Below are 22,102 nucleotides of genomic sequence, written 5' to 3' on the forward strand. Positions count from 1 at the left end.
ACCTTGCACTATGAGCCTAACAAAATGGGGGTGAGGTGGGCTCCCTACTGAAAAGCACGTAACTAGAATCACACTTAAGAGAAACTGGTTAATTGAACAAATATGAAGTGCCTGCTACGTGCAAGGCACTGTACTAGGAGCTGGGAATGCAAAGACAAAAATGAGACGGTTCCTAACCCTCAAGGAAGTTGAATTTTACTGGGAGGATACCAAGTATTTCTAATGGAAAAGACAACTTTGAGCAGGAGAGTGACCCAGTCAGCAAATTGAATGAATGAATAAAAACATTAAGCATTTATTATGTGTTTGAAGAATATTAGTTTGGGGCACAGATCAGTAAATACAACGTGATTTCAAGAGGAAGAAAGTACTAACAATTGTGGGTGGGAGAAGAGAGGATCCGGAAAGGTTTTGGGTTGGAAGGGGCACTAGAGCTGTGTTTCAAAGGATGTTAGGGATTCTAGAAGGCCATGGAGATCCCCTCTGCCAGTGCCCTGAGCTAGAAGTTGGAATGAGGATGGATTAAGGTGGTAAGTTGGAGAATGTATAGATGTAAGTTACAGGAACTAAGACTGGAAAAAGGGTGGGGACCAGATCATGAGGGGCTTTAAATGCCAGGCTGAGGATTTTGTATCTTATCCTAGAGGCAACAGGGAGAGACCGTCAGTATATGCCTATGCTCGGAGACGGTGGCCGCAACTCAGTGGGAGTTCCTACGTCCAATAGGTAGACACTGAAGATTTTTGAGTAGAGAATTGCCTGGTCAGATCCATGTTTCAGGAGCATCAGTTTGGTAGCTGAGTGGAGGCTAGATAGGAGAGGTGATAGGGGAGGGAAGCATAAGGCCAATGAGGGAAAGGGTGACTTCTGAGAGTACAATGCAGTAAAATGATCAGAGAAATGCTATCTATAATCTTTGAAGAATCCTAGAGAATTGGAGAAGTGTCAGAAGATGAGAGATAGAGGTGGATCATGGAAACTACCCACCAGTGACATTATAGAATGATTTATGTAATATTTTGTGAGCATTTTAAAAATAAAATAATCCATCACTGGAAGCCAGCATACATTTACTAAAAACCAGTCATATTAAGCTAATTTCATTTTTGTTCACTGATGGGGCCTGCTGAGTGCCACAAGAGTAATGATAAAAGTGGGATAGAAAGGGTCTTATGCCATACAAATCTGAGGCATATGAAACACATATGTATCGTGTGACATTTTAAAAGTGTTTTAAGATATTAATTGCTAGCTTTTGCTTTTAGATCATCTAAATGTAAAAACCTCTTCCAGAAAACCATCCCTTATAATAACAAAGAAAAAAAAATTCAGCCATCTCATCAACACATCCCAAAAAGAATAACATTGTATGCAATGATTCACACCCATAGTCCCCCACCTCAGCAAAGAAGGTATGGGGGGATGTTTTCTCATATTTCTTCTTTGAAATTGTGCTTGGCCATTGTAATTTCACAGCATTCAGTCTAAATTATTTTGTTGTTATTTTTTTCCATTTACATTGTTGTAGTAAAGTTTTCAACAAGTATTTATTAAGTAACTGGCAATGTGCTGAGCAAATAGAGACGAAAAACAGTCCCTGCCCTCCAGGAGCCCACACTCTAATGGGGGAGACAACATGCAAACAACTACGTACAAAGCAGACATAGATAAAATAAGTGGGAGATGATTTCAATGGGAAGGCTCCAGCCTTAAGGGAGATCTAAAAAAAGCCTTCTTGCAGAAGATGGGATTTGGGAAAAAAACTTGGGGAGACCAGAAGGTGGAGATGAGAAAAGAACATTCCAGGCATGGGGGACACCCACTGATGATGTACAGTCAGGAGCTGGAGGGTCTTGTGCAAGAAACAGTCAGGAGGCTGGCATCACTGGACCTCAGGGTGTGTGTCAGGGTGTAAGGCGTAAGGAAACTAGAAAGGTAGGGAGGGGCCAGGTTATGAAGGACTTTATATTTGATCCTGGAAGTAATGGAGAGCCACTGGAGTTTACTGAAGAGTGGGGTGACATGGTCAGACTTGTGCTTTAGAAAAATCACTGTGAGAGCTGAGTGGCAGATGGATTGGAGTGGGGAGAGACTTGTGGCAGGGATACTGACTAGCAGGTTATTGTGATAGTCCAGGTGTGAAGTGATGAGGGTCTGTACCAGGGTAGCAGTCATTGTGTATAGTGTTTTCCTGGATCTGCTTACTTCATTTTGCAACAATTCATATAAGTCATCCCACACTTCTCCATATTCATCATATTTGTTGTTTCTGTAAGAAATAAATATTCTTATGGTCATATTCCCTTACGTTCTTGTGCCACAACTTGTTTAATCATCCCTCAATCAATGGACATCCTCTTGGTTTCCATTTCCTTGCTATTACAAAGAGTGACACTATGGACCTCCTTGGGGTGGTCCATATGCCTCTAGCAGCAGAATGTCTGGGTCAGAAGGTAGCAGTATTTTAGATGATTGTGCAACATAGTTGTATGCGGTGGTGGGATTCAGCCAGTTTGCACCGGTTTGGTAGAACTGGTACCTAATCTTGCAAACTGGTTGGGGGGATTGGGGTGGAGGGGTGAAGGCCACATGTGTGGTGGGGGCAGCGCCTCAGCTCAGTTCCATGAAGAGCTAGTTGTTAATTCATTTGAATCCCACCACTGGTTGTATGGGTGGTGGTGGAAATGTGGATAGGCCCCACCGTGATAAATAAGCTCTTGGATGAGAGTACATGGAACATTGCCAGCACATATTTGGGGCATCTTCCTCTCCAGCCAGGCCATCGGTTCTCTCCAGGAAGTCTTTGTTGGAGCAAAGGAAAGGCTACAGCTTTCTCTCATGGTACACTGGCTGGATCTGGATCTCTTATGATCAATAGACCTCTTTCCTCTCCTCACATCATATATTTGATGTGAATGTGTGTATGACAAGCATGTTGTGTCTGGTTTTGTTTGCCTTCCTGACTCACAGTGGTGTTTCCCAGTCATGTGGCCATCCACCAGCCACATGTCCAGAGCAATGCTGTCAGTCTCAGAAGAACAGGGCCATGTTAATTCACAGGAATTGCCTTTATCAGTGCCAACAAGTGCTTGATAAACACTCCTTTTGATGATGCCAAAACATGACCAGTCAGCTAATATTCCTCTCCACCAGAATACAAATGAATCATCTAGTGTTCTTTACTTCTCACCTGGCATAAATGTGACAAATGGCTGTTGGCAGAACAGGCCTCGTGTGATTATTCATGAGACTGATTCCTGGAAATGACTCTTGGAAGTGGAAATGGCCCTGTTTGCAGGTTTCTTTGCTTATATTCTACTCTTCCCACCTGACCTCTTCTTCAACTTTTGAAGATTCCCTGACACATACTGACATCTTTCCCTCCCTTTCTTCCCATCAATGTCTTCTTCTCATTCGAATTGTTCCAAAGATGCTTTCTGAACCCTGAAATACAGTCTGCCCCTTTAAAAATAATGATGAAAACATCAACATAATCTCATGTGAATCTATGGTAGAGGAAGGAGCACTGATAGGATTTTGCCACTATGTTTGCACTTAGATGGCCAGGTCTGCTAGAATAGATGAAACATTTGTGAACAACTGGGCTCTCCTCACTCTGGGGTGTGTAGGATGCTTGCCTCTACATCCTTAATCTGCCAGAGCTCCCTGATTGGTGAAGTCAAGGGAAGGTCATTTTTTTTCTGCTCTCCCTGCTTTGTTCACCATCCCCAGGCATCCCTACCCTTCACCCTGGCTTTAATTTTAGGCAGAGAAACATACTGGCAGGAAATATGGAGATCAAGATGGAATAACTTTTAAAAAAATTTGTATGTATTTACATATGTACATGATTCTCTAATAGAATGTGAGCACCTTGATGACAGGAACAGTTTCATTTGGTTATATTTCCAGCTCCTAGAGAGGCAGTATGGCACCATCATCATCATCTTCATCATCATCATTGTCATTGCTAGACTATAGTGCTTTAAGGTTTTAAAAGTGCTTTACATATATAATCTTGTTTTATCCTCACAACAACTATGGGAGGTAGATTCTACTATTATCCACACTTTCCCGATAAGGAAACCAAGGCTAGGAGAAGTTAAAGGACTTGCCCAGGATCACAAGTTGCTAAGTGTCTGAGGCAGAATTCAAACTCAGGTCTCCCTGCCTGGAAGCTCAGCACCGTCACTTTATTTAGTGAACATAGAGCTAGCCTCAAAGCCAAGAAGATCTGAGTTCAAACACTGCCTCTGACCTGTTATTTTAGCCCCTCAATTCTTCAGGGTAGCAATCCTCAAACTTTTTGTTTTCAAGACCCTTTGCACTCTTAGAAATTACTGAGGACCTTAAAGAGCTTTTGTTTATGTGGGTTATACCTACTGAAATTTACTGCATTAGAAATGAAAATGTCTTAGTATTATTATAAAAATAGTTTACAGGACCTTATAGCGCCCCACCCCCCACCCCGCCCCAGGAGTCTCCCATTGCACTGTGAGAACAGACAGATGCTCCTGACACCTTTCTAAGTCGTAGATCAGGTACCATATGGGTAGAAGGCATTTCCTCACTGGGAGGAAATCACGAGTGTTAATGAAATCACAAATCCAGTCCCTACCCTGAACTCTAGTACCCAACACAGTGCCCAACATACAGAAGGTGCTTAATAAATTGGCTGAATATAATAAATTAATTGAATTAATTAATAATGATTGACTAAGGCTCAAGGACTGAGATTGACCTGCACAAAGTCATACAGCCAAAGTCTAAGCAGAGTTCCAACTGGGTGGGACCTAGGTCTCAGATCGTTTCCTGATCATTATGTCTACAACTGGCCTTCGTAAAGACCTTCAAAGGAGCTTCCTTAGGTGCCTGAAGGTCCCCAGGGACACATGCCTTGATGTGGGCCAAGGAGTTAGTAGGTAGTGATATACAAAAATAAAGATGAAGAAAGGGAGAAAGGAAGGAAGGAAGGGAGGGAAGAAAGAAGGGGAGGAAAGAAAGAAGGAAAAAGGAAGGAGGGAAAAAGGAAAGAAGGAAGGAAGAAAGAGACCTCAATGATACATTATAAAAAGACCCAGAATACAAACAGAAGACCAGAAGGGGTCACGAAAAGGACAATTTTATTTCTACTGGGTTAAATTTAGTATAATTTTAAAAATCTGGAAGTGTAAGGTTTCACATGCAATCTTTCAAATGTTCATGTTTATTGATAATTGTCAAGTCTCTGGTGAAGTCCCACCTTCAACAGGAAGCTTTTCCTGCTCCTTAATTTTAGTACCTTCCCTCTGAGACTACCCTGATTTCTACTCCATATATCTTGTTTGTGTAGTTGTTTGTAGGCTGTCTCTTCCATTAGACTGTGACTTTCTTGAGGGCAGGGACTGTTTTCTGCCTTTTATGTCCCCAGTGCTTAGCACATTGCCTGGCATAGTAGGCACTTAATAAAAAAAATCAGTTGACTAAAAAATAAAGTTCTAAAAGGTTCAGAAAAACAAATCACTAGATGCCCTTTAAAGGCTGTAGCCACCAAACCCTACCCCGACCCTTTGCACTAAGCTCACACATGTGACCTCTCATTTCATACCACTTTCCTCCCCACAGAGGCTACCTTTCCAGTAATCTGCCCCACCATAAGTGATACCTCCTCTGAACAGGGCACTGCTGCTTTCTTTCTGCTTGAGCTAGAAAAAGCCACCAGGTGGCCTCCCAGAGTTATCTCTTGTTCAGACCTTTAAAACCAGAGGTAACCCTTTCCAGCCAGAAGAGTAACTCCAGCAAGCCCTTTTTGTCTGGGCTTAATAGAGGGCTTCCCTGGACTAGATTTTCTGACCCGATCTCAATAAAATTAGTGAGGTAGGCAAAAGTTGTCTGGACCAGGAGTAAGGGGAGACCTACAAATCCTGTATCTGGTGCTTAATGGCTGTGTGACCATGAACAAGTCTCTACATCTGTCTGAGACTCAGTTTCCTTGTTTACTAAATGATAATAATAGCTGTGGAACCTACTTGGTGGGGGATCAAATGAGAAGATGTACATAAAGTGCTTTGTAAACCTTAAAGCGCCATATGTTAATTATTATCATTATCATTTATTATTCAGTCCTGAGCCTAATCACTGGCTTCCCTAATTTCTTTGCCTATCCTCATCCCAGGTGCCTAGGACTCTCTCACTTTCTTCCCCATCTCTAACCTTTCCTCAGGAAAGGAGCTGACAAATTTAACTATGCTTAAGTGAAAAGGCCTGATAAATTGTAATGCGCTATTCTCCATCTGACTGGAACAGCCCCTGTATGACCTATGGGGAGATGCCAGCCCCACCTCTCTCCACAGGTCACTGCTATGATGCAGAAAACCTGGATTCCAATGCTATCTTTGCCACTGTTTGTGTGGTTATGAGCAAATTGAATGATAACAAGCATTTATTAGATAAGTTCACTTTTTGTTCATTCATTCGATTTGGGTCCAACTCCTCAAGACCCCATTTGGGGTTTTCTTGGCAAAGACACTGGAGTGGTTTGCCATTTCCTTCTCCAGCTCATTTTACAGATGAGGAAGCTGAGGCAAACAGGATTAAGTGACTTGCTTAGGGTCACACAGCTAGTGACTGAAGCCACATTTGAACTCAGGTCTTCCTGACTCTAGGCTTTGTGCTCCATCCATTGCACCACCCTGCTGTATACTAAATGCTGGGAGGACACACACAAAAACGAGGTAGTTTCATGTGTCTGGGCCCCAGATAAATAGAGTTTTTCAATCTCTATAATGAAGGGGTTGAACTAGATAATCTCTAGGTTATTTCCTCACTTAACTTCACCTCTGCTTCCTTATCTGTAAAATGAAGAGACCCAACTAGAGGCCTTGTAAGGCCCCTTCTAGCTCCAGCTCTCACATCCTCTGTATGACTCTACTCCTGATTGCAAATCTTCTGTTTCAGCCGCTCTCCTTTATGTTCCTCCTCCAAATCTCTGTGCTCAAGTATACTCAGCTCATTCCCACCATGGAGTCTTTGGCTCGTCCTCCTTTTCATACGGAATATCTTTCTCCCTTACTGAATCTCAAAATCAAAAGGGACCTCAGAGGACACCTAGTCATATTCATACCTGGAAAAGAAACCCAAATGCAGCACACCTCAGCAGTGCATTCAGCCTTTGCTCTGAGAGCAAAGTAAGGGGAACTCCACTATGTCTGGAGACTGCCCATTCCATATCTGCATAGCTTTAAGTGTTAGGAAGGTTTTCCTTACACCAAGCTCAAATCTGCTTCTTTCCAATTTCTGCCCATTATTCCTAGTTGTGGTTGGTTGTTTGCTTGCTTCTTTCCTTCCTTTCTTCAACTGGGGTTAAGTGACGGGCCCAGGGTCACACAGCTAGTAAGTCTGAGTTCATATTTGAACTCAGGTCCTCTTAACTCCAGGGCCTGTGCTCTATCCACTGTGCCATCTAGAGGCACCACTTAGTTGTGCTTTCTAGAAAAAAAAATCTAATCTCTTTCCTTCAAATTCAGAGAGCTACCATGCCCCTCCTATGCCTTCTCTTGATTTCATATGCCTGTTTTCTTCAGCCATTTCCCATGTGGCATGAACTCAAGGTCCTTCACAATCCTGATTGCCCTCTTCTGGATGATCTCCAGTTCATCAATACTTTTCCCTAAAATGTGATTCCCAGAACCAACTATAAAACTCCAGAGGTGGTCTGACCAGGGGAGTCGAGTGTGGTACTCCATATTTCCAGACATGCCTCTCAGTGTAGCCTGAACCAGCTTTTTTTGTCTGCTTTATCACAAATAGATTCGTACTGAACTTGCAGACCATTAAAACCTCTAGGTTTTTTTTTTCTTCCAGATACATTGCTGTCTACCTAGACATCTCCCACTCTGTACTTGTAAAAACTGACTTTACAAGCTGAACTCAATAAAATCTCTATTACATATCATCTTACTAGATTCAGTCCAACCTTTGCTCTAATCCAAACCCTGTCTATCCTTCAGGTCTGAGACCCTGTTCCTGCTTTCCTTCTATGACCACCCCAGGCTGCAATGGTTTGTCTTCTCTGAAACACTTAGTGCCTGTACCCTACCATTGGTACTTAACCATATATTTACCTTTATGCAGTCAATCACTAAACATTTATTAAGTGCCTTCTATGTACCAGGCACTGTGCTAAGTGCTGGGGATACCAGAGGCAAAAGACAGTTCCTGCCCTCAAGGAGTTTATAATCTAATGTGTCTTCTTTCCCAGATGAGATTATGAATCCCCAGAAGAGAACCCCCGCATCTTATTCCTCTTTGTATCTCTGATAGAGCCCAACACACTCCAGGGTATATCATAGTTTCTTTTGAAAAAATTTTAATTTATGGAACAAAACATTTCCATAACATAGCATAATAAAACATATGATTATACGTGTAACTGCAAATCTACTATGCACAACTTGCTATTCCTTTTAAATATACAACAAAATTATCGTGTAAATTTATTTTTTTCTCCCCCCCCTTCCCCCTCTGTAGAGATGGCTACCATTAGACACAAATAGGTACACACACACACACACATACACATGCATGCGCACACACATACACACATATATATGTACATACTTGTATTCATCAGTTCTTTTTCTGGATGCAGATAGCATCTTTCTTCCTATGTTCTTCATAGTTAATTTGGGTATTTATAATAGACAAGTCATTCTTAAAACAATATTGCTCTTACTGTATACAGTGTTCTCTTGGTTCTGCTCATTTCGCTCTTCATTATTTCGTGCAAGTCTTTGCATGTTTTTCTAAACTCTTTGAGCTCCTCATTTCTTATAACATAGTAGTATTGCATCACAATCATATGCCCCAACTTGTTCACCCATTCCCCAATTCATTTTCCATTCTCATTCAAAGTTATAATTGCTATTTGTAAATTTCCCTCTCTTATTTGTACTTACCATTTTCCTTCAAAGCCTCTCTTTTCACTCTATCCCTATTATCTTATCTTCTTCCTTTACCCTCTTCTACCTTATTTTAGTTCCTCCCTTATCTATTTACCCCCACCCTCCTAATCTTAATCAATATACCCTTCTAAAAGTCCCACCTCCACCCCATCCCCCAGTTTTCTCATCTTTCTACAACTTCAGAAAGCTTCTAAACCTCTTCAGTTATAATATGTTGTTTCCTCTTCAACCCAGATGAGAGTAAGCTTCCAATATGACCAGCCTTCCACCCCGGCCCGCTTCTTCTGTATTAGTTCGTCCTTTCACCCTCCATCTTTATGAGATAATTTCTCCTTTCAACCTTTTCCTACCCAATTTTGGTTTTTTAGAATCACCTCATCATTATAAACTTCAGCTCCAACCTTTCTTTCAAACTACCTTCAAATTAATACTGCAAGAGCGCTAGGTTCAGGGGTTCATTCTGAGAGGAATGTAATCCCTAATGCTGGGAGGTTAAGGCTGGTGGATGGCTTGAGTTCAGGAGTTCTAAGCTGCAGGAGGGCAGAAAGCCAAGAACTTTGCATTAAGTTGGACACAAATATGATGAGCCCTCCAAAGCAGAGCCTTTCAAACTTATATAAAATTATAGTTTTAAGAATACCATTACTACTAATAAAAACTAATACTTATTAATATTAATAACATTCTCACATATTATACGTAAACAGTTTGACCTTAATCAGTATCTCATAATTAGTCTTTAATGATTTCCTTATATTTCTTCTGGATATTTTGTATAGAATTTTCCTTTGAGTTTTGGTCTTTTTGTTACAAATACCAGAGAGTTTTTCAGTTCCTCAAATGTCCATTCTTTTTCAATTCAAGATTATACTCAAATAGGCTCTTAATAAATATTTGATTGAATAATTTTTGGCTCCCAAAGAGAGGCAGTGTGTATTAATGGAAATAGTGCTGGAGTTAGGAGACCTAAATTTCAATTCCACCTCCAGCTGTTAACATCTGCATCACCATGGGTAAGTTATCACCTCCCCTGATCCTCAGTTTCCTCATTTGTAAAATGGAGATGGTTATATCTGCACAAGTGTTGTCCTCAGTTAAGCATATCACAGACCCTAAAGCTTTAAGTACTATAGAAATATAAACCATTATTGTTTTCAAATGGATTAAAAGCCCTAATTTAACCTGAGCCAAAGGAATGAAGCTCATATTAGAGAATTTCAAGAATTGAGGCTTTGGGGGAATAAGTTTTGTTTTTTAATAATCATGAGGCCCCAGCCATTTATTGTGGTCAACACTTGTGTCTGTTGTCCACACATGGGGCTTTTGATTATATCTTATATGAAGACTTTGTCAGAGGTTTTTAAAAAAATTATTACTAGCAGAAGTGATCCAAGCCAATAAAATAGCATTAATAGCTTCAAGTGGGGAAAGGAACAAAACAAAACACCTTTCCCTCCCTGGAATAGTAGATGCTTTAGAAATCATCTTACGGACACTGCTGCCTATCCTTCTCCTTTTCTATAGACCCCACAGAGTGTCAGAACTGTAAGGAAACTTATTGTTGTGTTTGTCCTTTGTTCTCAAAGAGGACCATGACATCAGGGAAATGATAACATGACTTGCAGTTGACTTTGATTTGAGTGAGGGAGGGCTGTGCAAGGTCACCAGCCTCACTTTCTCCTCCAGAGCCATCTGGGTCCAGTGGCCTGATATCCACCAGAATGACTGGAGATGACCCAGGATTCATTAGGATCCTTTTAGGCTAAGGCCTTTTCATGTTCTCACTTAGAGTGAGGTTAATGCCCATTCAATGAATAGGCCTTTTTAAGAAGTGAACCAAGGGATGGCCCCTTATTTCACAGGAGAGGAAACTGAGCCCAGTGATTTGATCTAGGACATATAGGAAGAAGATAAAAGAACTACTCCTAAAACCTAGGTCTCCCTACTTCTGATTCAGTCATCCTTCCATAAAATCCAGACTTTCCCTTCACATGTGGCTAATTGAACACTTCCCAAAAAATGACACTAGAAAACTGATTTAATAAGGATATCACTAGATTTAAGAGATATCCTTTAAGACAAGGAATTGAAACTCTGGAAGGAGTTTATATACATTGTAGCACTTTTTAAGGTTTGTGAAATGTTTTATATACGTTACTCTCTTCTGATCCTTGTGGTAGCCCATCGAGGTTAATGCTATTCTCCCCATTTTATAGACAAGGAAACTGAGATTTGGAGACATTAAGTGACTTCTCTAGGATCAGATAACCTAGTAGATATTTGAAGCTGGATTCAAAACTAGATTTTTCTGATTTCAAAACCAGGACTATGTCCACAAAGTCATGCTATGTGTTTTACCAACTGGATAGCCAATCTGTAGCTTCTTTAATAAATTGTCGACAAGTAGAGTGGAATGTCTCAGGAAGTAGTGGGATCCCAATAATTGGAAATATTCAAGAAGACACCAGAATACCATTCTTTGGGGGATTTTTAATGGGATTACTTGTTTGATTGTTGAGGTTGTTTAGGTTGCTTCCGACTCTGAAATTTTGTGATTCTCTGATTAAATGGTAGGCCCAACTCCAAGGACCTCAGGAGAAAGAAAGCAAGGGTCAGGCTTCTTCCTCATACTTTATCTACTATCTTCTTACACAAATAGTTGACTCTTTTTAAACTACTTAAACTCACAAAACTTTAGCTTTTTTGGGATTAGCCTGAGGGGTGACCTAGTTTGAACCCCTCGTTTGAAATCCTTCCAGTGCCCCTGAAGTGGGTACAACAGGTACAAAACAACCCCTTTTCTCATGTTCAGATGAGAAAACAGAGGCTCAGAGAATTGGCTTACCCAAGGTCAGTAGCTGGAATTCCTTCCCTGCCCCCTGTCTTCACCTGTTAAATTTGCACTCATAATTTTAGAGCCCAATTGATATGCCACCTTGGAAGTCTTCTCCAATATTTCTAGCTAGACAGAATCTTTCTCTTATCTGATGTCTTTGTACTTCAAACTTCTTTCGATATCAACTGTGTTCTAGGCTCAGGTTGGGCAGTGACTTATACAGCATCACACTGTTAATTAGCTGCAGAACCCAAACTATAAGACACCTCTTTGGGATCATTCCTCTCTCCAAGTAATGCTGAAAATTCAGCAGAAATAAATGCAGGGATTCCTAGAGCTCACAGGACTTACAGCTAGAAGGGAGTTTGGCAATTGTCTAGTCCAACCTGCTTCATTTTTTCAGATAAAGAAGCTGAGGCACGGATAGTCAGAGTGACTTTGGGCCTGTGGTAATAAACCTCAGGGTTTATTTAGGAGTCAGCAGTTCTCTGTGAAAGGACCTTCCCATTTGTCTATATACTATGCCTTGACAGGAAAAGGAAAGAGATCACTTCTAGTCACACACACACACACACACACACACACACACACACCCCTTTATGAACAAATGCCCTTCCTCCCATTGCCCAGAAACACACACACACACACACACACACACACACACACACCTGCACTCCGCCCCTAATTACAAGAGTGACTGTAGGTTAAAAGTACCCAATTCAAAAGCACTAAACATGGGCCTAATTACAGGTGACTGTAAAAGTCTAATTAGGGGAAGCCTAATTAGTAGCCAAACAAGGGAGGAGAATAGGCACTGAGAATAAAAAAGACTTGAAAGGCAAATGCATCCTTAGTGCAGGGTCACTGAGAAGGAGCTTAATTGCCCTTTGATAAGCCTGGGGAACCAAAGGACTGGAAGCAAATTCAGACTGTGTTTACATCAGGGACCCCCTACTATTGTCCCCTACTTCTCCTCCCCCCACCCCTACCCAGGCCTCCACTAGGAGGAACAAGTCCTGCTTTCCTGCAAACCAAGGCTCCCTCTCCCTCTCACTGGTGAGTCTGTGCCCATGAAAATCATGAAGTGGGTGAAATCCCCACCTCCCCTTTCTGCTTCCTTTTCCTCACTCAGTGATATCTTATCTGTCAGCCTGCTCAGGCAGTTCCCAACCTTCTCCCTCTCCTCTCCAAATCCTCTTTCAGAAAAGGTTATGACCAATTTATTCAGAAGGGGGAGAAGAGGAAAGGAAAAGAGGAAGGTGCAGTGTAGTGGAAAGAGTACTAGACTTGGAAACAAGAGCCCTGGGTTTAGAAGTTAGTTCTGGGAGGGCCGTAATCCATGATGCTGGGAGGCTGAGGCTGGAGGATGAGTTCAGGAGTTCTGAGCTGCAGGAGGGCAGAAAGCCAATTGGGTGTCTGCATTAAGTCAGATACCAATATGATAAGCTCTCCAAAGTAGAGGGCCAGTAAGACTGCCAAAAGAGGGGCCAAGCTGTCCAGACCAGAAAATAGAACAGCTTAGAACTTCTATGCTGATCAGTATTGGATTAGACCCTTGTTGAGATTGGGAGACCTAGACTCAAAACACGTTCTATTAATGTATTTTAAAAATTAATGGTTAATTATTAAAAAGAAATTTAATTAATGTATTAAAATTAGCACATACCAACAAATATTGGCTCTAACTCTTACTAGCTATGTGAGCAAATCACTTTATTTCTTTGAGCCTCAGTTTCTTCATCTGTAAGATGGAGATAGTAATACTCGTACTGCCAACTTCATAAAAACTATAGAAATATGGTCCTTGATTATTAAGGCACAATATATTTTGCCTTCCAAGGGTATGGTATCTACATTTCAACAAGGGAGGAAGCCCTACCAAGGGAATAGTGGTGGTTTCAGGCAGAAGGTGAGGTCCTGACTAGTCCCTCTGAAATAATATTCAAGAGATAGTTCCCACTCTGCCAAAGTGTTTAGACAGCCTTGTGACCTAGGCAGGGTAGAAATTAAGAAATCATTCCAGTGGTATTCTGAAACCAGCTTGGGAGAGCTGATTGTTAATATTTTTCACATGAGAATTTATACCTTGGAAATAGGCAAATGCTGCAAATTAGAGGTTGATTTATTGTTTTATTGATTGTCTGGACTTAAGAAAGTGATGGAAAAGATATCAATAATGCAGATTAAACTTAAAAATGTGTACAATAAATTTTGCGGGGAGGGGAGAGCCAATTGTTTTTTTTTATTTATTTTTATTTTTTTTGAGAGCCAGTTGTTAGACAGCAACACAACTGTGGAGCAGCCCTAATGAGCAAGAACTTATCTAACCCAGAATGAAAGAGGAAAAACTCTACGGCTACCATAAAGACAAAGGAGAATTATTATGCTTAACCGCAAAAAGCAGAACCAGGACCAGATGAATGGAAGTTATAGTGAGACAGATTTCAATGCAAAATAAAGAAAAATTCCTAACAATTAAAACTGACCATTGAATGGATTACCTCCATAGGTAGTGAGTTCCACATCACTAGAAGTATTCAAGCAGAGGCTGAATGACTACTTGTCAGGATGTTGTTGACACAATTTATGCTGCAAGGAGGGGCTGGATTAAATGGGCCCAGAAGTTTCTTTCAACCCTCAGATTCCATGATTCTTTGAACTCACTCAGGATGCCCCTGGTCACCTCAGGATTCTCTAGCCAGAGGGAGCTGCAAATACTCAATTAGTTCATCCTCTTCTCTCAGCAGTTAGTGATTCCACTGTTTTGTTTTATTTTGGTTGAAATGTTAATTTTTACAAGGGAAAAGTCAGACTCGTACATTTCACCCAGTTTGGCTCCAGGTTCCTTCATTTTTTCCAGCTTGGCAACATGAGCCATCAATTTTGAACCTAGATCCATCTCATCCTATCTATCATTGTAATTCATCTGGATGGCTTCTACCAGGGTCACCAGGGCTCCCTTAACTTCAGGCTTAACCTGTGTGAAGGTTTGACTGGCAAGTCTCTCAGTGAACTAAAAGACCCAATCTGGCTTTACTTTCTATATTACCATAAGGAACTGATATTATTCAGCTCAAGGCAGGTAGGAAGACTGCTGACTCATTGGGGTCCACATCACATGTGATCATCAGCAATTAAACTTCCTTGTTTTCTACCAGGGTGGTAACAGTGCTGACAGCTGCTTGGAGGACAGGTGGCCTCTTAGGAGATTCATCCCCCTTGCCTAAGGCTTTCTGCCAGCAACCAACACTCCCTTCCTTCCTTCCTTCCTTCCTTCCTTCCTTCCTTCCTTCCTTCCTTCCTTCCTTCCTTCCTCTTTCTCTTCCTTTATCCCTCCCTCCCTTCCTTTTTTCCTTCCTTCCTTCCTTCTTCCCTCCCTCCCTTCCTTTCTTCCTTCCTTCTTTCCTTCCTTTCTTCCTGTACTTCTGGACCAGTTTAATTATTTGAGTACCTGTCTGATGATCTGAAACGGTTACTGCTACTGTTGGCACCTTCAAACCCTTCTAAGAACAGAGCCTTGATGCTGCAGTCTGCCATGTGCAAGCCATTTGACAAAAAGGCTGAGCTCCCCTTTGGGGCTGGCCATCCTAACCAATGCCCATGCTCTTGGGCCCCTACTGAAACAAAGGATTAGGCTCCTTTTCAGCCTCCTGTTTCTTTACCGCAACAGAGTTCCCTGGGCCACCTTCTTGCACTTGTCCTTCTTCCCTTTTGGCATCTCAGCTGGAAGAATAAGAAAAGCACCAGTGGTTTTTGAAGTGTGGTCTAATGCCCCCTGGAAGGGGTCCATGCGCGTGTGTGGGAAATTTCAAGAGTGGCGTCTCATAGTATCTGGGTAACTCACATTTGAATGGAGAGAAAGAAAACTAGTCATCTATCACTCTGCCTGTTCCTTTTCTATTCACTTATCAACCCTTGTCCTTTTTATTTGAATTACATATGTCTGTATCATTTCATTTACTAGGCTGAAAATTAGATGAAGATGAAGACCACCTCTTTCACATATTTATACCTGTACCTCATACAGGTTTTTTCAAATTTTGGCGCACAGTATGATCCATGAGAAGGTCCTGCCAGGTGTCATTTTTTCTACTTTGGTAAGTAGGAAAGGGCATTCTATAGGAACTTTCCTCCTAATTCCCTCAAAGGCCTTCACGGGCCAAAGTTTGAAAACTGTGCCAGAAACACACAGTCCTTGTCTTCTAGAAATGTATAGTCCAGTAGGAGGGATTATACATGTACTAATATATGTTTATACACATATGTTTGTGTGTATGTATATACATTTATAGTGATAGTAAAAGCTAGCGTTTTTACTACACTTCAAGATTTGCAAAGTGCTTTATAAACATCTCATTTGATCCTTGTAACAATCCTGGGAAGTAGGTCCTATTATTTTTGCCATTTTATAGATAAAGAAATGAGGCAGACAGAGGTGAAATGACTTTCCCAGGGTCACACAGCTAGTAAGTGTTTGAGTTGGGATTCGAACTCAATTCTTCCTGACTCTAGGCCCAGCACTCCATCCACTGTACCACCTAGCTACCTAGGTAAACATACACAGTTACATATAATACAAATTAGAAAAGTGGGCATCAAGAGTAGTTCAAAGGGGCAGTTAGGTGGCACAGTCAGTAGAGCACTGGCCCTGGAGTCAAGAGGACCTGAGTTCAAATCTGGCTTCAGACACTTACTAGCTATGTAACCTTGAGCAAGTCACATAATCCCAATTGCCCTGCCTTCCCGCTTCAAAAAAAAAAAAAAAAGAATAGTTCAAAGTGCTATGATATCAGAGAAGAGAAAAATCTTTTTCAACTAGAAAAATCAGGGAAGACTTCCTCGAGGAGATGGCACCTCAAATGGACTGTAAAAGTGGGACTGTGAATTTAATAGACAAAGACAGGGGAAGGGGTAGTAAGAGAATTCTGACTTGCTTGGGCAAGTCAGTTCTCTGAGCCTCAGTTTCTGAAAATGAGGAAAATAATGCCTGCGAGGTACTTTGTGAGGGGTTCAAATGCTCAAGTGAATCTCATCTGTGTGTGATCTTCCAGTAGTAAAGACCACAGCCCATCCATTCCCACCTCTCCATATGACTCTTTCCCAAGCATGGCCTCTCCTACATTGGCCACAATTGATGGAATCCAAAGTGCTAAAACCATCTTTGATTTCCTTGGCTTATCTCTTGTTCTTATCAAACGACCAGCCCACTTTTTTCGTTCATAGATTTTTTTGGGGGTGGGGTGGGGTATCCTTTATACTACTATTCCATTGTAAGTCCTTCTTTTAAGTGTATTGTAGCCTACTCACGGCTACCACAGGACTCTGCCAATGAGGATCCTGTGATCCTCAATTCCAATTCTTCAAAGACGGTAGTGTTCTATGATTCATATTTGTATATCACAGGAAAAATATTGATAGATTCCATTTCAGCTCCTTATTTTAATTTTTTGTGTGTCTTTCTGTTTGAAATGTGTTTCTAGGAAAAATACTGATATTTAAAAGGTGGGCTTTTGTTTTGGAACTTATCGTGGTATATGTTATAAATCCTAGTTTTCACCTATTTTCTGCTCGATTCTTTTCCAGTTTTCTCAGCTCCTGTTGCATAAGGAATTCTTCCTTTCCCCATGTAATTTATATTCTTGGGTTTACCAAACCCTGGGATATTGGGTTCATTTTTTTTTCTAATTCTTGCTTGTCTAGTCTTTCACTGATCTATTTTCTATTTTTAAAACCAGTAGCAAATAGTCTTGGGGTGGCTTAGTGGATATGGTGCCTGACTGGGAGTCAGAAGTCGGAAGTTCAGATCTTGCCTCGAACAGTTACTAATTGTGATATTCTGGGTTAGGTATGCACTTTACCTTTCTTGGCCTCAATTTCCAAATCTGTAGATAAAATGGAGATAATAATACCACCTCTCTCAAAGGGTTTTTATAAGGATTGAATGAGATCAAATATGTAAAGTACTTTAAAAACATTAAAGTGATAATTGTTAGTTATTATTACATCTGTTTTATAATATAATTTGAAGTTTGAAAATGCTATTTTTTCCTCCTGGGTGGTTGGGTGCGGCCTTTTGATTGAGTCCAAGTTTTACAGAACAAATTCTTATATTAAGGGGATTTGTTATGTGAAGTTTGGATTCAGTCAAAGGGCCACACTTGAGGACCTAGAGGGCCACATATGGTCTCGAGGCTACAGGTTCTCTACCCCTGTATCTCTAGACCTTTGTTTCTCTGAATGGATTTTGTTAATATTTTGTCTAGCTTTATAAAATAATCCCTTGTTAGTCTGATTGGTATGGCATAAAATCTATAAATTAATTTGGGTAGCATCATCATTTTTTTATTTTATTGGCCATTGGACATTTTTTTAGGGAGAAGACTGGGGCAACTAAAAGAACCATGCAATTGCCCAAAGGCAATCCCATCTGTTGTCTTTCTCCTCTTCAATTCTGGGCCCAACTCAATGGCCATTTGCCATATCTGTCCGAGATATAAATAAACAAACAAACAAATGCATTTATGAATGTGCTCTATAGATTGTACATTTAATTGTTTAACACAATCTGGGGAATATACATTCTTCATCCACTTAGTTTTTCTTTTATGGATAGTTAAGCCAAACTCTTTGTAATAATTATGAGTCTCAAGAAGTTTTGCAATGTTTTAGGGCTTGACGCCATCAGTGCAATGGGATAATCCAATGGGCCTCATTATATATAGTGAATCTCTCTTAAATTTGAATTGCACCTTGAGTTTCCTCTATCAGAATGTTGAATGATTTTTTAAAAATTCATCTTAAAGTTTTCCATACATCTTCTATGCCTCACTTGAAATTATCAAAAGGTTATTAAATAAAATCATTTTTGTTATTACATCTTTCATGGAATTTTGTATAATTTAAAAAAAAAATTTTGAGGGGGGAAAGGCAGGGCAGTTGGGGTTGAGTGACTTGCCCAAAGTCACATAGCTAGTAAGTATGTCAAATGTCTGAGGCTGGATTTGAACTCAGGTCCTCTTGACTCCAGGTCTGGTGGTCTGCTCACTGTACCACCTAGCTGCCCCAGGAATTTTGTATAGTTTTGACATAAGCTCAGTAGTCACTTTCTTGGAGATGAACCTTTAAAGTAGCATTTCATTCTATTGCATCAAAAGATTTTTAATAGCCAAAAGCACAATAGGATCTTGTATTCTCTGCAGCTTTCAGTCAATTGTGTGATGCTAAAAACGGTATATACTCTAGAATATTACTTGCAAAAGTCTTCTAATATCCTTATCAAAGATGCCCTCAATTATTCTCATACAAATTTTATATACCTATGAAAATGAGTATATGTGTTGGTATAGTAGTTATTAATGTTTTCTTGGTCACTTTTTTGTGGGGGGGTCTGAGATTTTTTTCCAATCCTATGGTATCTTTCCTTCCTTCAGATACAATGAAAATCAAGTCCTCAACACTCTCAAATTACATTGACTTTATTATATATGTATATAAGTGTACATATATAATAAAGGAAATATATATATATATATATACTTATATACATATATATATATATACATATACTTATAATATATATATATACACACAGACATACCACTGGCCAATAAAATAAAAAATGATGATGCTACCTAAATATATATCCTTAGTCTAGTCTAACTGTTTTTCCCAGCTTTGTTTTCTTAAGTGCCAGTCATATTTCTTTTGTAAATATATATGGGAGTGTGATGTTAGAATACAAATGTAACTTCACTGTTCTTAATGGTGAAAATAGTTTGTCATAAAAATATGTGCAGATCTTTTCTATCTTTTGTATGTTTGTGTCTTCTTTCTATTTTTATCTTCAAATGTCCTCAGAATGACTTTGCTTACTTGGATTTCTTTTTAAGATTTCATTAAGCAAGTTTTGTCTTCACTGCTTCTCAATAGTTCATGAGGTAAATTTGGCATTTATGATTATAATATTCCATTATCCTTTGTCATAAGACTTTACAAATGAATTTGTATCATAAACTGGTATTGCCTTTAGCTACCATCTCCCTTGACTTGTCAAGTAAGTCAAGTGTTTCCTGGATAATGTTATTTTTGGATTTTTTTGACCTCATTATGGTAATTGATTTACATTAGTTAAACTTCTATATTAAATTGCAATTGATGCCAACATACTTTCTTCCATTGATTTCCTGTTGTTTGATATCAACAACATGTTTAAATAGGTCAGGTTGGACTGGTTTTAATTACATATATTAGGTTTTTAAAAATTTTTATTCCATCACTCTTATTCTATTAATTTTTATTTTTGCTCAAATAAGTTGACAGACAAAAACTCGGGAATCACCTTTACATTAGTTACAAGTTGTTTCTGTTCCCTTAAAATGTAGTTAATTTCAGTTTTTATTAATGTTATTTGTTGTTCTTGATTTCTAACACTTTCCAATTATTTTCTCAAAGTATTCATGATGTAGGCTGCCCTTTGCATTGCATTGAAGTTATTCACTATTAACATATATGTGTTGATTTAATTTAGGTCTTATTGAATTTTTGCAAATGCGAAAACATGGTATATAATCAAAACAACTTCAACTTGACCTACTTAAACAAGTTATTGATGTAAAAAACGAGACATTTATGGAAGAAAGGACATTTATACCAATAAATCTTTGCCGTAGTCTAGAAGTCATTGGCCTGTCTCTTTCCTTACTCGTGAACCATTTTCCCCCAACATTTTAAAAAAGAACTTATCAATTTTTATCTGCTGTAATGGATGTTGATATATAAAGTGCAATTATTTTCACAGTGATGCTTTTGTGAATATTTATCATGAGCAGTGCCATATGAGATATCCAAATGTCCTATGAAATGATGTTTCTTGTTGCCTTTGGACAGGTGACAGAACCAATTTAGCCAACTCAGCCTTTATATGATTTTCCAAGGAGAAATTGTGAACCATCTTTCAATGCAATTTCCTTTTAATTTTTGATTTTTTTATGTAGACACAATATCAAGATTGATATGATTAAGCTTTTCGAGCATTATATCCACTCATTGGTAATTGAATGATATTGCATTTAGAATGCCCACAGCTAAGTAAATGTTTGTAGGTGGTCTAAAAACTGGATAATCCTTGGCATCCTTTGTCCCCTTTTCCTCCACTTTCCTACCATCACTGCAAAAGTGGAAGGGGGAAGGTCATGTCTCCTGCTGAAGAAACTTTGGTTATTTAGTTAGACTAATTCTTGGAAATCAGGTAATGTCTATTACTGAAACCATACTCAAAATCTTTTCGGTTTGGTAGAACCTGATAGAGCTTTATTTGTGGTTGGTCAGTATAACTTTCAAGAATCCAGGGTCACCTCCCATAACACAAGGAGGAATTGGAGTAGGACATTGTCATTGTGAAAGATTGATCAGTCAATTGATCAAGCATAATTAAATGCTTACTATATGAAAGGATCAAATGAGATATTAGTGTAAAGCATTTTGTAAAGCTCTACATTAATGTCAGCTGTTAATTATAACTGTTTGTTTAATAGAAGAAAAGCCCAAGTCAGTCATCCCATGATCAGTCTCTCTTTCAATGAGTCTTTTTCATCTCCCTACTTTGTGCACAACTTGAATGTGCCCTGTTGCTTCACAACTCATCCTCCCTGGAAAATGCTAAACTAATGCCTCATCTAAATCTCTCCTACCAGCAAATTCGGTCCATTTCACAGCCTGTGGTTCTCAACCCACTTCTAGCGTCCGGCCCCAGAGGAAGAAGCAGGAAAACTGTTCAAGTCACAAGGGAAGATGGACTGTCTGAAAATTTTCAAGTTCCAAACCACTCTACAACCTCAGAAGCTTTCGTCTTGTGCCAGCCAGCCCTGCCTTTGTAGCTGGAAAGAACTAATTCTCTGCCTGATTAGTCCAGCTTGGGGGTGGGGCGGGTGGGGTGGAGGTGGTAGAAGGGGTGGAGAAGATGATCTTAGATAAAGGAGAAGAAAAGACAGGCCTTGTCTCCCCCTGGATTAGGATGCTCATTTCCCAAACCTGGAGACTTTTGCTTGTTTGACCAGCTTGGCAGATGAGCCTCGAAGATGCCCTTTTTCTTGTTCATTTAGGGGTGAAAAATTACCAGCAAAAACTCAATTAGCAGCCTCCATGGGCCTGTCGCAGGCCTTTCGTTACCATAGCCAATACTTTTATTACATCCTCCTCACAAAAGCAGCATCTGCTTTGCAATCCGAAGCCTAATTGAGTCCTATGTGCAGTTATTATATGTTAACCACGGCCCCTGGAGAGAAGAGTTAGAAAGGGAGGGAGGCTGTGCTCCTCCTTTGTCTTG

This window comes from Trichosurus vulpecula, chromosome 2 (genome assembly GCF_011100635.1).
Source record: "Trichosurus vulpecula isolate mTriVul1 chromosome 2, mTriVul1.pri, whole genome shotgun sequence".
Taxonomy (NCBI): Eukaryota; Metazoa; Chordata; class Mammalia; order Diprotodontia; family Phalangeridae; genus Trichosurus; species Trichosurus vulpecula.